Below are 12,869 nucleotides of genomic sequence, written 5' to 3' on the forward strand. Positions count from 1 at the left end.
AAAAACTTGCTCTGTGAAAGATATTGTTGAAAGAATGAAAAGACAAGCTACAGACCGGGACAAAACATTTGCAAAGCACATATGCAGCAAAGTACTAGTATGTATAATATATAAAGAACTCATACAACTCAACAACAAAAAGATAAACAACCAAATTTTAAAATGGGCCAATGACTTGAATAGACACGCCTCCAAAGAAGTTATATACATTACTCACAATAGCCAAAAGGTTGAAATAAACCAAGTGCACATCAATAGATGAATGGATAAACAAAATGTGATATACATATATGTATATACACATGCACACACACACACACACACACACACAATGGAATTATTCAGCCATAAAGAGAAATAAAGTTCTGATATATGCTATGACATGCATGAACCTTGAAGACACTATGCTAAATGAAATAAGTGAGACACAGAAGGACAAATACTTATATGAAATATCTAGGCTAGGTAAATTCACAAAGACAAAAAGTTAGAGGTTACCGGGAGCTAAGTGGAAAGAGGAAAGAGGAGCTATTGTGTAATGGGTACAGAGTTTCTGTTTGGGATGATGAAAAATTTTTGGAAATAGATAGTGGTGATGGTTGTACAACATTGTAAATGTAATTAATGCCACTGAATTATATACTTAAAAATGGTTAAAACGGCAAATTTTATGTTATATATATTTTACCACAATAAAAAAATAAAAACCACCAGACTGAGTCCAGCACAACTAGATAGTCCAGTGCCCAGCTGCCACCACCAATTGCTCTGACGGGGATCACAATAGAGGGTCCCAGACAGAGCTGCAGAAAAATGTAGAACAAAATTCAAACTAACAAAACAAACAAACAAAAAAAGCAGACTTACTGGTCTGACAGAGACTGGGGAAACCCCAAGAGTACCGCCCCAGACACCCTTTTAACTCAGTACTGATGTCACTCCTGAGGTTCATCCTTCAGCCAAAAATTAGACAGGCCTATAAAACAAACAATAACACATACGGTTCAACCATGTATACAAGAATAAATGGGCACACCAGCCCAGAGGCAAGGACGAGAAGGCAAGAGTGGACAGGAAAGCTGGACGCATGGAAATGGGGAACCCAAGGTCAAGAAGGGAAGAGTGTTGATGCGTGGTGGGATTGGCAACCAATGTCACAAAAAGATATGCGTATTAATTGATTAATGAGAAACCAATTTGCTCTGTAAACTTTTACCTAAAGGCTTTCGCTTACTTAAAAAAAAAAAAAAAAAACACCAGAGCAGACAAAGTGACATACACATAAAAAACACATGGGGGAAGACAAATGCCACTTGAGGATTGTCTAAAAGCCAAGGGACACCAAGGAATATCTGAAGCTACCAACAACGGAAGAATCAACATGACCAAGACCCTGATTTGGACTTTTGGCCTCCAAAAATGTGAAAAATTAATGTTTGTTCTTTAAAGCCAAATAAATAAATAAAAAGTGGCTTTTAAGCATATTAAAAGGAGGTTGCTATGAGTCGGAATCGACTCGACGGCACTGGGTTCTGGGTAGCTTACTTATGATAAAGGCTGCAAGGTAAAATTACAATGAGATACCACTTTTCTCCTATCAAAATGGAGGACCTGAACATCACTATAAAACAACTAGACCTCACAGAAGTAGATAAAACACTCCATTCAAAAATAGCACAATACCCATTCTTCTCCATTGCCTACAGATCAATATCAAGTATAGACCAAATGTTAGATCATTGTTACGGATTGAATCATGTCCCCAAAGATATGTGTTGTAAATCCTACCCCCCCACCTGTGGTTATAATCCCATTTGGGAATGGGTTTTCTTTGTTATGTTAATCAGACAGGATTAGTGTAGGGTGTGTTTTAAGTTAATTTCTTTTAAGATATAAAACAGATTAAACAAGCAAGCAGGAGAAGCAGAGATAGAGGAAGAGAGATGCCAAGCCACATGAAGATTGTCTAGGAGCACAAGCTAAGAAGAGACAAGGAAGTATATTTCTCCAGAGCCGACAAAGAAGGAAAGACTTCCCCTAGAGCAGGCACCTTGAATTCAGACTTCTAGCCTCCTAAACTATGAAAAAATAAATTTCTGTTTGTTAAAGCCACCCACCTGTGGTATTTCTGTTATAGCAGCACTAGATAACTAAGACAGTCATAAAGTAAGTCTCAATAAATTTAAAGATTGAAATCATACAATGTATTTTCTCTGACCACAGTGGAGTAAAATTTGAAATTAATAACAGAAAGAAAATTGAAAATCCAAAAATACATATAAATTAAGCATCACACTGTTAAAGAACCAGTGGGTCAAGGGAGAAGTAAAAAAAAAGTTGAATGAAAATAAATACACAACATATCAAAACTCATGGGAGGCATTAAAAAGCAGTACCCGGATGGAAATTTACAGCAGTAAACATCTACATTTAAAAAGAAAAAAGATCACAAATCAATAACCTAACTTTACAACTTGGAGAATTGGAAAAAGACGAACAAAACCCAAAACAAACAAAAGGAATAAGACAAGAAAGATAAGAGCAGAGATTCATGAAATAGAGAACAGAAAAACAATAGAAGAAATCAATGAAACCAGAGGATGGTTTTTGAAAAGATCAATAAAGCAGACAAACCTTTAGCTAGATTGCCAAAGAGAAAATTAAAATATCTAAAATAAGAAATGAAAGTTGTTACATGACAACCGACCCTGCAGAAAAGAAAAGGATAAGCAAATACTATGAATAATTGTATGTCAACAAATTAGATTAGAAGAAATAAACAAATTCTAGAAATACCTAAACTACCTGAATTGACTCAAGAAGAAATAGAAATTCTCAACAGACACATAACAAGAAAGTTGATCAATAACAATAAAAAAAACCTCCCAACAAAGAAAAGTTCTGAACTAGATAGCTTCACTGGAGAATGCTACCAAACATTTATAGAAGTGTCCCCAATCCTTCTTAAACATTTCCAAAAAATACAAGAGGAGGGAATACTTCCTAACTCATTCTATGAGGCTACCATTACTCTGATAATGAAGACAAAGACACCACAAAAAAATGATAGAACAATATTCCTTATAAATATAGATGCAGAAATCCTTAACAAAATATTAGCAGACCAAATCCAAAAGCATGTTGTCTTAGGCTAAGTTCTCTAGAGAAGCAAAACCAGTGAAATGTATGTATATATAAAGAAAGATTTATCTCAAGGAAATGGTTCACATGATTGTAGAGGCTAGCAAGTTCCAAGTCCATGGGTCAGGCATCAGGCTGCAGGCTTCTCCTGACTCACATGGCTGCAGGCGCTGACAAACCCAGGTCAGATGGCAGGTCACTGGCTCACAGGCTGCAGAGGTTGACGAATCCAAGATTGGCAGGTAAGATGGCAAGCTGCTAGCTGACAGGCTGCAGAGGCCAATGAATCCCAAGATCAGCAGACAATACAGCAGGCCACTGGCTCAAGTCCCAAGAACTGGAAGTCAGATGATGACGAGCCAGATGCAGGATCCAGAGCAAGTGAGCAAGCTCTGCCAGAACATCCATATATTTATTTTGGATACAGACCACACCCCTGCGGAAACTCCCCTTAACAGCTGATGAGCTGATCACATCAGATTACATCATGGTGGATGACTGCATCATTCCATAACTGCCAAATTACATCATTCCGTAAGTGCCAAACCACTGAGAATCATGGTCCAGACGAGTAGACACACAACCTTAACCATCATACGAATTAAATGGATTATACACTATGATTAAGTAGAATGTATCTCAGGAATGCAAGGGTAGCTCAACATTAGAAAACCAATGTAATGTGCCATATTAATAGAAAAAAAGTAAAAGAACCACATAATCATCTCAACTGATACAGAAAATGCATGTGAGAAAATCCAAAATCCTTTCATATAAAAACACTCAACAACATGAGAATAGAAGGTGAATTCCTCAATTTGATAAAGGGCATTTATAAAAAGCCCACGCTGACATTATACTCAATGGAGGAAGACTGTGAACATTCCCCCCGAGATCAGGAACAAGGATGCCCGCTCTCACCACTGCTATTCAATATTGCACTGTAAGTTCTAGCCAGAGCAACTAGGCAAGAAAAAGAAATGAGAAGTATCCAAATCAGGAAGGAAGAAATAAAACTATCCCTTGTTGCAGATGACATAATCCTATATGTAGAAAACCCTAAAGAATGCACAAGAAAGTGACTAGAGCTAATAAATGAATTTGGTAAAGTGACAGGATACAAGGTCAACACACTAAATTCAGTTGAGTTTTTATACATCAGCAATGAGCAATCTGAAAAAGAAATTAACAAAACAAGTTCATTTGCAATAGCATCTAAAAGAATAAAATACCTAGGAATAAATTTAACCAAGGAAGTGAAAGACTTGTACACTGAAAACTATAAAACATTACTCAAAGAAATTAAAGAAGACCTAAATAAATGAAAGGACATTCCATGCTCATGGATTAGAAGACTTAATATTGTTAAGATATCATTACTACCTAAAATTATCTACAGATTCAATGCAATCACTATCAAAATTCCAACAGCCTACTTTGAAATGGGAAAGCCAATCTTCAAATTCATATGGAATTGCAAGGGACCCCAAATTGCTAAAGTGATTTTGGAAGAGAAGAAAGCACGAAGACTCACACTTCTCAATCTCAAAGCATACTATAAAGCTTCAGTAATCAAAACAGTCTGGTACTGGTATAATGACAGACATATAGACCAATGGAATAGAATTGAGAGTCCAGAAATAAACCCATACATCTATGGGTAATTGCTTTTCAACAAGGGTGCTAAGTCTATATAATTGGGAAAGAAGAATCTCTTTAATAAATGGTGCTGGGGCAACTGGATTTCCACAGCAAAACAATGAACCTGGGCCTACACCTCACACCATATATAAAAACTAACTTAAAATGGATCAAAGGCGTAAGTGTAAGACCTGAAATCATAAAACTCTTAGAAGAAAATATAAGGGTATTGCTTCAGGACCTAGCTTTTAACTAAGGATTCTTAGATATGACAGCAAAAGACAAAATAGATAAGTGGGGCCTCATCAAAATTAAAAATTTTTGTGTTCATCAAAGGACGTTATCAATAAAGTAAAGAGACAACCTTCATACTAGGAGAAAAGTTCTGGAAATCATAAATGGATAAGGGTTTAATATCCAGAATATATAAAGAAGTCTTACAACTTAACAACAAAAACTCAAACAACTCAATAAAAAAATGGGCAAAAGACTTAAACAGACATTTCCCCAAAGAGAATACACGAATGGCCAGCAAGCACATGAAAAGATACTCAACATTATGAATCATTAGGGAAATGCAAAAATCAAAACCACAACGAATGGGGAACCCAAGGTCGAGAAGGCGAGAGTGTTGACATGTCTAGGGGTTGGCAACCAATGTCACAAAACAATATGTGTATTAATTGTTTAATGAAAAACTAATTTGCTCTGTAAACCTGCACCTAAAAAAAAAATAAAGCACAACAAAAAAGAAGTAAAAAAAAAAAACAAGATATCACTTCACACACACTAGGATGACTACGATTAAAAAATGGAAAACAACAGGCATTGGCAAGGATGTGGAGAAATCAGAACTCTCATCCACTGTTGGCGGGAATGCAAAATGGTACTCCCACTGTGGAGAAGTATGGCAATTCCTCAAAAAGTTAAACATGGAATTACCATATGATCCAGCAATTCCACTCTTAGGTATATACACAAAATAATCAAAAGCGGAAAAGCAAACAGATACTTGTACAACAATGTTCACTGTAGCACTATTCACAGTAGCCAAAAAGTGGAAACAGCTTAAATGTCCATCAACAGATGAATGAATAAACAAAATGTGGTACATACGTACAATAGACTATTACTCAGCCATAAAGAGAAATGAAGTCCTGATACATGCTACAACGTGGATGAACCCTGAAAACATTATGCCAAGTGAAATAAGTCAGATAGAAAAGGACAAATATTGTATAATCTCAGTTATATGAAATATCTAGAATAGGCAACTGTATGGAAATCAAATTTTAATAGTGGTTACCAGGGGCAGGTGTGAGGGAGGGGGAAAGGAAGATTCAAAGCTTAGGGAACACTGAGCTTCTGTTATAGGTGATGGTATAATTTATGAATGGGTAAGGGTGATAGTTGAACAACATGATGAACACAATTAATGTCACTGATCTGTACATGTGAAGAGTGTTGCAATGTCAAATGCTTTGTTACATATATATTTACCACAATAAAAAATGGTAGTGATCAGGAAGTTTGATAATAGGTGGATCTTAAATTAGTATAACTTTGTGGGAGGCAGCTTATTAAAAACTTTTAATTCTATTGCTAGTATATACCCAAAAGAATTGAAAGCAAGAACAAAACAGACACTTGTACACCAAGGTTTATTGCAGCAGTATTCACTATAGCCAAAAGGTGGCAACAGCCCAAATGTGCATCAATAGATGAATGGATAAATAAAATGTACATACATACAATGGAATATGACTTAGCAACAAGGAGAAAAAAAGGCCTGATACACATTATGACATGGATGAGCCTTAAAGACACTATGCTGAGTAAAATAAGTCAGATACAAAAGGACAAATATTGTATGATCCCACTTATACGAAATTATCTAGAATAGGTAAACACATAGAGACAAAAGTAGATGGGGAACTATATATAGAGAGAGAGAAAGAGCCCTGGTGGTACAAAGGTTAAGCACTTGGCTGCTAACTGAAAGGTCGGTGGCTTGAATCCACCAGCAACTCCATGGGAGAAAAGACTTGGTGATCTGCTCGCATAAAGATTATAGTCTAAAATAGTTCAGAAAAGAAAAAAAATGTTACAGCCTGGGAAACCCTATGGGGCATGTCTACTCTGTCCTGTAGGGTCGCTGTAAGTCAGAATTGACTCGACGGTACACAACACCAACGTGTATGTATGTATACGGAATGAGTATCAAGATATATGAGTGAAAAAAGGAAAGTGAACTTGTGTTTCATCAATAGAACAGACCAGACAGATAGAGATATCACTTCTGGCACAAAATATCTAAAAATACAATACTCACACACACACATACACATAGTACGCTGGCAGTAAACTATAGGAAACAACCAAAGGAAACAATGAAAACTCAGAGTTCTCCAGGGCTAAGTGCTGGAAGACACCTTTACTCTGAGGTCATCAGACCCCTGGTGACCTACAGCCTAAAATTTAAAAGTCCCATGCTTCTAGGTGGTGTCTAGCTGCAGTTCAGAACAGAGAAAACAGTGGAGTAGCAATATTTGAAGAGAAAATAACTGAGAATTGATGAAAGATGCCAATCTTTAGATTAAAGAATCCCAAATAGGAAAACTTAAATATATATATATAAGCCCTTGCCCAGACACACTGGGGTAAAATTTCCAAACATTGAACAGACGATCCTAAAATGAGCAAGAGAACCAAGCTTTGTGTCTACTCATGGAAGTACATAACACTGCCTATATTTTGCCAAGAAAGAAAAAATAGAATATGAATCTAGTCAGGCCTCTAGATCTAATAAAAATTCAGGAAATATAGAGAACAGGGGAACATGTTAAACACCACATGGATGTAACCAGTAAAATCCATTCTATGGAAAGCTCTATGACAACCAACCCAGTTTCTTCAACAAAGGAATCTCACAGGAGGAAAAAAAATGTGAGATGGAAGGGGAACCTATAGATCAAGAGATTTAAGAAATGTGTCAACCAAATGCAGTGTATAGTCCTTATTTGGATCCTGAGTCAAACAAATTAAAAATAGACAAACATTTATGAGATAATCAGGAAAATTTAAACAATGACGGCTCATTTGATGATACTAAAGAACTGTTAGTTTTTTAGTGGTGATAATGGTTTTGTGGTAATGGTTAAAAGTCCTTATATTTTATACACATACCGAAATATTTATAGATGAAATACTATGATGTCTGAATAACCTTGGTATGGAGATGGGTGGGGCTTAGGGGACTGAAGGATCCTAGGGAGAAAATACTGAATGACAGAAGAAGCATCAAAAGAAGATGGAGGGAATATACAGAGGCACTATATCAAAATGAATAGGTCACGTTCAACCATTTCAGAAGGTAGCATATGACCAAGAACGAATGGTATTGAAGGAAGAAGTCCAAGCTGCACTGAAGGGAATGGGGAAAAGCAAGGCTTCAGGAACTGACAGAATACTATTTGAGATGTTTCAACAAGCAGATGCAACGCTGGAGGTGCTCACTCATCTATGCTAAGAAATTCGGAAGACAGCTTCCTGGCCAACCAACTGGAAGAGATCCATATTTGTGCCCATTCCAAAGAAAGGTGATCCAACCAAATGTGGAAATTATTGAACAGTAACATTAATATCACACACAAGTAAAATCTTGCTGAAGATCATTCAAAAGCTTTTGCAGCAGTACATCTACAGGTAACTGTCAGAAGTTCAAGCCAGATTCAGAAAAGGACATGGAACAAGGCATATCATTGCTGATGTCAGATGGATCTTGGCTGAAAGCAGAGAATACTAGAAAAAGGTTTGTCTGTGTTTTATTGACTATGCAAGGCATTCAGCTCTGTGGATCATGACAAATTATGGATAACATTGTGGAGAATGGGAATTCCAGAATACTTACTTGTGCTCATAAGGAACATGTACATAGACCAAGAGCCAGTCATTTGAACAGAACAAAAGAACACTGCGTGGTTTAAATTCAAGAAAGGTGTGTGTCAGGGTTGTATCCCTTCACCTTACTTATTCAACCTCTATGCTGAGCAAATAATTGGAGAAGCTGGACTACATCAGGAAGAACATGGCATCAGAATTGGAGGGAGACTCTTTAACACCCTATGATAAGCAGATAACACAACCTTGCTAGCTGAAAGTGAAGAAGACTTGAAGCACTTACTGATGAAGATCAAAGACTAAGCCTTCAGTATGGATTACACCTCAACATAAAGAAAACAAAAATCCTCACAACTGGACCAATAAGCAACACCATGATAAATGGAGAAGAGATTGAAGTTGCCAAGGATTTCATTTTACTTGGATCCACAATCAATGTCCACAGGAGCAGTGGCCAGGAAATCAAACAACATATTTCATTGGGCAAATGTGCTGCAAAGACCTCTTTAAAGTGTTGAAAAGCAAAGCTGTCTCTTTAAGGACTAAGGTGTGCCTGACCCAAGACATGATATTTTCAATCGCTTTATATGCATGCAAAAGCTGGACAATGAATAAGGAAGACCAAAGAAGTGATGCCTTTGAGTTATGGTGTTGGTTAAGAATACTGACTATACTATGGACTGCCAGAAAAACAAACAAATCTGTCTGGGAAGATATACAGCCAGAATGCTCCTTAGAAGCAAGGATGGAGGAACCATCTCACATACTTTGGACATGTTATCAGGAGGGACCAATCCCTGGAGAAAGACATCATGCTTGGTAAAGTAGAGGGTCAGTGAAAAAGAGGAAGACCCTCAACAAGATAGAGTGACACAGTGGCTGCAACAATGGGCTCAAGCATAATAACAATTGTGAGGATAGCACAGGACCAGGCAATGTTTCGTTTTGTTGTACGCAGGGTCACTATGAGTCAGAACTGACTTGATGGCACCTAACAACAAAAAAATTCTGTTTTGTTTCATTTTATAGTAGCTCTCTTTATTGAGTTCTCATTTTGTTCATGCATTGGTTTCCTGATTTCCCTAGTTCTTTGTCCATGTTTTCCCTTAGTATTTTGAGCATGCTTAATACTGTTGGTTTTTTTTTCTTTAAGTCTTCTACTTTGTCCATTAGCCAAGCTTCCATAGAGGCAACCTCTCTCCCTTTGTCTTGTTCTTCTGAAGGCCTATCATTTTTTATTTTATTTTATTTTTAAAATAATTTTTATTGAGCTTTAAGTGAACATTTACAAATCAAGTCAGTCTGTCACATATAAGCTTATATACACCTTACTCCATACTCCCACTTACTCTCCCCCTAATGAGTCAGCCCTTCCAGTCTCTCCTTTCGTGACAATTTCGCCAGTTTCTAACCCTCTCTACCCTTCTAGCTCCCCTCCAGACAGGAGATGCCAACACAGTCTCAAGTGTCCACCTGATACAAGTAGCTCACTCTTCATCAGCATCTCTCTCCAACCCATTGTCCAGTCCTGAAGGCCCATCATTTTCAGTTTCTTTGTATGCCTTGTAATTTTTTGTTGAAACTGGGATGCTAGAATATTACAATGTGTTACCGTTCTCAATCCACTCCCCACCCCCTGCTCCACCCCTGCCACCTGGTATATGTGGTCTTTTCAAAAGTGTTAATTTCTGTAAGAAACTCTCAGGCAGTCACCGCCTTTAGTCCTTACTCACTGCTCCCTCCCCTGCCCTGTGGGAGCTCTGATTCAGGTCATACTGATTCAGGTCATACTGCGGGTTTAGTCCTTCCAAGCAGCTCCTAGACAGATCAGAGCAGATTCATTGAAGAGTTTGCCAGGAAAGTCAGCCCTGCTCACTACTGAGACAGAGATTGTGGCTCCCTCTTTGAGAACATGAACAATGGGCTACTACTCTGCTGCAGCCCCCACAGCTGTTGTACCGAGAGGAGGAGCAGAAGAGAGAGTAGAAAAAAAAGTTTTCCTACTATGTAAAAATCACTTTTTTCTTGTTTCAGTTTGCAGTTAATTGCTGCAAACCCCTGCCTAATTTTCAGAGTTCTTATACAGTTGAGATTATATTTCTAGTTGCTTTTCTTGGTGCTCATGTAGGAGGGTTGGGATCTTAGATGTGCTCACACTGTCATCTTCCCAGAAGTCCCTATATGGTGCTTTTAAAAGCCTTAATTTCCACAAAAAAATGCTCTCCCCAGCCTCTCTTTCCAGTCTTTAAGCACCAATTATATGCCTTTTTTTTTTATATGCTTTAACAGCTTTCTTACTCCCAGGTGGCTATAGCCTTAAGTCATTTCCTACCGCCCCTCAGCCCTGTGTGAGCTCCACCACATGCCAAAACAATAAGACCCTTGTTTCAGTCCTTCAGGCACACCCTAGAGAAGACAGCACGCACACGCGCGCGCACACACACGCGTTTGTGATTAGTTTTCTCTGCTCACTCTAGAGCCAGAGACAGGTTTCCTCTCCCACCACTGCTTTAAGATGGCCACACTGAGCCATGGAGAGGGTGGGGCAGAGGTGAATAAAAAACCAAAGCTTTCCTATTATTTATGTCCCCTTTTTCTTGATTCAGCATTTGCTTAGTTGCTGTAACCCTTTTACTGGTTTCCAGAGTTCAGACAAAGTTGGTTCTGCAAGTTTCTGCTTAGTTTTTTGTTGTTGTTGTTGTTGTTGTTGGTTTGTCATCATGGGGGAACAGGAGCATGAAGCTGCGCATACAACCATATTGCTCTGGACTCCTTTTACATACCCTTTTATACTACTTGAATTTTTTTACCTTATGCTTATAGTACCTTGGAACCCCTGGTGGCGTAGTGGTTAAGTGTGATGGCTGCTAAACAAAGGGTCAGCAGTTCGAATCCGCCAGGTGCTTCTTGGAATATCTGTGGGGCAGTTCTACTCTGTTCTATAGGGTCACTATGAGTTGGAATTGACTCGACGGCACTGGGTTTGGTTTTTGGGTTTTATAGTACCTTAAAAAATATTTTCTCAGTAGGCTAGGGAGAGCAGAATTTAACTTGATAAAAAGTATGTATCAGAAAGTAACTGGAATTGCCATACTCAATATTGAAATACTAGTGGCATTACCTTAACGTCAAAACAAGAAAAGAATACTGACCTGTTTTTATGCCTATTATTCAACATTATTATGCAGGTTCTATCAAAAACATTAAGACAAATGAAGAAGATTAAGACACGAATGTTGTAAACCAAAAAAAAAAAAAAAACCCATAGCCACCGAACAGATTCCAACTCATAGCGACCCTATATAACAGAGTAGAACTGCCCCATAGAGTTTTCAAGAAGCGCCTGGTGGATTAGAACTGCCTACCTTTTGGTTAACATCTGTAGCACATAACCACTACACCACCAGGGTTTCCAAATGTTGTAAAGGAATAGTCATAATTTTTTCTTTTGATATATAGATATCCAAGAGAAATCAACTGAGATACTATTAGAATTAAACTGAAAAAGAGTTTAATAAGTTTAAAATGAATAACTTTCCTATATAAAAACAATATCCATTCATGATAAAAACTCCCAGCAAAATAGGAACAGAAGGAAAATTCCTCAACATAATAAAGGGCATTTATACAAAGCCAACAGCCAACATCATCCTAAATGGAGAGAGACTGAAAGTATTTCCCTTGAGAGCAGGAACCAAACAAGGATGCCCTTTATCACCACTCTTATTCAACATTGTGGTGGAAGCCCTAGCCAGAGAAATTAGGTTAAATAAAAAATAAAAGGCATCCAGATTGGTAAGGAAGAAGTAAAAGTATCTCTATTTGCAGATGACAAGATCTTATACACAGAAAACCCTAAAGAATCCTCAAGAAAACTACTGAAAATAATAGAAGAATTCAGCAGAGTATGAAACTAATAGAAGAATTCAGCAGAGTATCAGCATACAAGATAAACATATATAAATCAGTTCAATCCCACTACGCCAACAAAGAGAATATTGAACAGGAAATCATCAAATCAATACCATTTATAGTAGCCCCCAAGAAGATAAAATACTTAGGAATAAATCTTACCAGAGATGTAAAAGACCTGTACAAATAAAATTACAAAACACTACTGCAAAAAACCAAGAGAGACCTACGTAAGTGGAAAAACATACCTTGCTCATGGATAGGAAGACTCAACA

This window comes from Elephas maximus, chromosome X (genome assembly GCF_024166365.1).
Source record: "Elephas maximus indicus isolate mEleMax1 chromosome X, mEleMax1 primary haplotype, whole genome shotgun sequence".
NCBI classification, from domain to species: Eukaryota; Metazoa; Chordata; class Mammalia; order Proboscidea; family Elephantidae; genus Elephas; species Elephas maximus.